The sequence below is a fragment of the Mus caroli genome, chromosome 1 (genome assembly GCF_900094665.2).
Source record: "Mus caroli chromosome 1, CAROLI_EIJ_v1.1, whole genome shotgun sequence".
Taxonomy (NCBI): Eukaryota; Metazoa; Chordata; class Mammalia; order Rodentia; family Muridae; genus Mus; species Mus caroli.
The window spans coordinates 40,352,817-40,357,576 of NC_034570.1; the positions used below are offsets into that span (position 1 = coordinate 40,352,817).

General features: G+C 41.3%; 1 non-coding gene and 1 pseudogene across 1 annotated transcript; one reads left to right on the forward strand and one right to left on the reverse strand.

The window, feature by feature from the left end:
* Window positions 1-2,151: 2,151 nt before the first annotated feature.
* On the reverse strand, window positions 2,152-2,415 carry LOC110304149 (annotated as a pseudogene).
* Window positions 2,416-4,575: 2,160 nt separating this feature from the next.
* Trnav-uac lies at window positions 4,576-4,648 on the forward strand. The gene has a single exon. It is a non-coding gene; the product is annotated as a tRNA-Val (tRNA).
* The last annotated feature ends 112 nt before the right edge of the window (window positions 4,649-4,760 follow it).

The window sequence follows — 4,760 nt, forward strand, 5'->3', positions numbered from 1 at the left end:
AGACCAGCCTTAGGCCATGGTGATCTGATAGGATGCATGGGATTATTTCAATCTTCTTGTATCGGTTGAGGCTTTTTTTGTGACCAATTATATGGTCAATTTTGGAGAAGGTACCATGAGGTTCTGAGAAGAAAGAATATTTTGTTTTAGGGTGAAATGTTCTGTAGATATGTATTAAATCCATTTGATTAATAACTTCTGTTAGTTTCACAGTGTCTCTGTTTAGTTTCTGTTTCAATGACCTGCCCATTAGTAAGAGTGGGAGGTTGCAGTCTCTCACTATTATTGTGTGGGGTTCAATGAGTGTTTTGAGCTTTAGAAAAGTTTCTTTTATGAATGTGGGTACCCTTACATTTGGGGCACAGATGTTCAGAATTGAGACTTTCTCTTGGTGGATTTTTCCTTTGATGAATATGAAGTGTCCTTTTGGTTGAAAGTCTCTTTTATTGGATATTAGGATGGTAACTTCAACTTGTTTCTTGGGACCATTTGTTTAGAAGACCTTTTCGAGCCTTTTATTCTGAGGTAATGTCTGTCTTTGTTATTGAGGTGTTTTTCTTGCATGCAGCAAAATGTTGGATCCTGTTTGTGTATTCAGTCTGTTAGATTATGTCTTTTTTTTAAGTTTATAAAGCTTTATTAAACATTTCAAACAGCTGTGTAATGAACACATCAGAAATAAAAGCTTTACAACAGCAGTTCAAGTGTTTTACAAGTGTGGCCTCCAAGTACCACTCTCCAGAAGCCTGCTTCCAGCTCTGTCCTGTGCCTGGCCCACCACCCCCACTCGCACACAGGAGAGGGGGGAGGAGAAGGGTACATTTCCGACTGGAAGAACAACCATGCTGATCCCCAGTGGGCAGGAGCCAGGAGAAAGTCTCATTTGGAAACACCTGTTTCTGAAGTGCAGAGAAAAGCAAACAAGTACAAAGTCACCAAATTTTTCTTCCAGTGTATTATTCATAGTATACACTCTACATGCAGGAATGAAAAAGCTCTTGGTGGGAGGATGATGGCGACTGCTCCCCTGGGTCTTGTCTGCACCACCTTGGAGTCCACTGTGCTGGTCGCTCTACAATCCTCATGCTAAATAAAAACTGCAGCAGGAGTTTTATTAACTACGTTAGCTAGCTACTACTACTAAACCACAAAATCAGAACACATTCAGTAAAGCTTCTTCAAAAGGAATATACACATGTATTAGTATGTAAACACACATATACACACAACACACACACACTCACACATATGTATGTACATACACGAGTGCACACACATACAGGGCACATCAAAAAATATCCAAAGACCTATCAAGGGAATCATGGCTGCTATGAAAAACGTAATACTTTCCCATTCACTCAGCCAGGGATCACTGGGTCTACGAGAAAACTGCACATCTCCCTCCTGAAGAGCATGCACTGGAGACATGAGGCAGCCCCTTTAGGTTGACTGAGAGAGACAGGAGGAAGAGCAAAGGGAGAGAGGCTAGGCTGGAAGGCAGGAGCCCAGATACCCAGACCAAAGAGCAATGTCTTCCCATCGCTTCTTTCTTAAAATGAGGCAGAGAAAATACTGGAGGTCTGTAGATAATGAGCAGTTGAGACATGAGTCCGTCTCACCTTCTCAACAGGGAATGAAGGATGAAAAAGCGAGGCTCTTGGGCATCAGCAATCTCTTCAAATTTGAGATAAGTACAAAAACAAACCCTGTCTTGGACAGGTGCTCTCTCCAAAAAAGGAAAGGGATGGGAGAGAACCAAGGGGAAAACAGGGAAAGGGACTGAGGAGGGAACGAGGAAGGTATTGGTGAGAAAGGGTTATGGAGGTGACATTGAGGCTACAGTGCATCAACATATCAAGGGTATAGATTCCCCAAATCAATGAGCAAGGGGGTGGCCCAATCCATCAGCCGGGACTCAGATGGTGACAGAATACACAAACATAAGACCACCCACAACTACAGGACTCTACAATAGAAGCACCGATCAGTGCCATTATTCACATTGTAAGGATAAAACATCACAAGCCAAAAGGCTCCTTTAGGAATGTGGTATCCGCAGGGATGCAGGATTTGAAACTCCAATGCTTTATGACTTATGTCAATGCCTCCCCTCCCGTCTTCTGCTTCCTTGGCAAGCTATCTCCGCAGATGTTAGGTGCCTACAACACTGGGGTCATGGGCTGATTTCAGAAGTGTGGAATCGGAGCAGTGGTACAGGAAACAATTTCCCCAGCATCTATAGTAGATGAGAAAGAGGGCTGCCAGGAAAACCAAAGCACATATTGTGCAAAGTTTATGTTGCAAGAGGAAACTGAGCAGGTAGAAGCCCATGAACATGGAGTGGCTGAACTACAGAGCAGGGTTGAGGGGCTTGGGGATGAGGAGGACGGGCAGCAGCCACTAGAGGCAATACATGATCTCTACTGGGCAGAGCCTTCACCAAGGCTGTCAGGTACTGCTGCAGGAACTGACCTAATGGGAGCCAGCAGGCACAAGTGGCTGCCCTTCGTTTTCTTCGACTCTCTCTCCAGGAGCTGAGCCACTTTGCTCTCTGGCTGTCAGCCTGGGATCACCAAGGCTGCAGGGATCCTGCGAGCCTGCCATGGCACTGCCGCGTCACTGCCGCTGCTTGCCTCCACCTTAGCTCGCCACCAATGGCCAGATTATGTCTTTTTATAGGTGAGGTGAGTCCATTAATATTGAGACATATTAAAGAGAGATGTGTTGGTTCCTGATATCTTTTTTTTTTCCGGTGGTTTTATGAGCTTGTGGTTCTCTCCTTTTGGCTTTGTTGTGAGATGCTTAATACCTTGTCCTTTCTTTGGTGCAGGTACCTTTCTTGTGTTGAAATTTTCATTATAGGATCCTCTATAGGGCTGGATTGGTAGTTAGATACTGTTTGCATTTGGTTTTGTCCTGGAATATTTTTGGTTTCTCCGTCTTTGTTGAGAGTTTTGCTAGGTATAGTAGCCTGGGCTAGCATTTGTGTTCTCTTAGGGTCTGCATGACCTCTGACCAGGCTCTTCTGGATTTCAGTGTCTCTGTTGAGAAGTGTGGTGTAATTCTGATATGTTTGCCTTTATATCTTACTTGGCCCATTTTCCTTGCAGCTTTTAATAGTCTTTATTTGTTCTGATTTAATGTTTTAAATTTTAATATTTTGATTATTATGTGATGAAAGGATTTTCTTTTCTGGTCCCATTTATTTGGGCTTCTTGTACATTAATGGCCACCTCTTTCTTTAGGTTGGGGACCTTTTCTTCTATGATGTTGTTGAAGATATTTTCAGGTCCTTTGAGCTGGGGATCTTAGCTCTCCTCTATTCTTATTATTCTTAGATTTGGTCTTTATTGTGTCCTGGATTTCCAAGAGCAGTAGAAAGCAGGAAATACTCAAACTCAGGGCTGAAACCAACCAGATAGAAACAAAGAGAATGATACAAAGTATCAACAAAACCAAAATCTGGTTCTTTGAAAGAATCAACAAGATAGATAAACTCCTAGTCAAATTAACTAAAGGGCATAGAGGCAGTATCCAAATTAACAAGATCAGAAATGAAAATGGAGACATAACAAAAGATATGGAGAAAATTTTAAAAATCATCAGATCCTACTACAAAAGACTATATTCAACAAAACTGGAAAATCTAGATGAAGTGTATGATTTTCTAGACAAATATCACATACCAAAGTTAAACCAAGAGCAGGTAAACTGTCTAAACAGACCCATATCCCCTAAGGAAATAGAAGTCATTAAGCACCTCCCAACCCCCAAAAAGTCCAGAGCTGATCGCTTTAGTGCAGAATTCTACCACACCTTCAAAGAAGACCTAATACAAATATTCCTCAAACTATTCCATAAAATAGAAACAGAAGGGGCACTACCTACTTCCTTCTATGAAGCCACAATTACTCAGATACCTAAACTACAGAAGGACCCAACCAAAAAAGAGAACTTCAGACCAATCTCACTTATGAATGTCGATGCAAAAATACTCAATAAAATTCTTGCCAACTGAATCCAAGAACACATCAAAACCATCATTCAACACGATCTAGTAGGATTCATCCTAGGGATGCATGATTGGCTCAATATACAAAAATCCATTAACATAATCCACTATATAAACAATTTCAAAGAAAAACTCACATGATCATCTCCTTAGAAGCAGAAAAAGCACTTGACAAAATACAATACCTTTCATGTTAAAAAGAATGGAGAGATCAGGAATTCAAGGTCCATACCTAAACATAGCAAAAGCAATTTACTGCAAACCAGCAGCCAATATTAAATTAAATGGAGAGTTACTTGAAGCAATCCCACTAAAATCAGGGGCAGGACAAAGATGCCCACTCTTCTCGTATCTATTCAATATAGTACTCAAAGTTCTAGCTAGAGCAATAAGACAACACAGAGATCAAGGGGATACAAAGTGGCAATGAAGAAGTAAAGGTATCACTATTTGCAGATGATATGATAGCATAGATATGGGACCGAAAAAATTCTACTAGAGAACTCCTACAGCTCATAAACAACTTCAGCAAAGTGGCTGAATATAAAATTAACTCAAGTGGTGGTTCCATAGTGTAGCGGTTATCACGTCTGCTTTACACGCAGAAGGTCCTGGGTTCGAGCCCCAGTGGAACCATAGCTGCAAAGCCAGCTGACACTTTTTCCAAAGTACCCTAGATAAAATTAACTCAAATCAGTAAACTTCCTTTATACAAATGATAAACAGGCTGAGAAAGAAATTAGGGAAG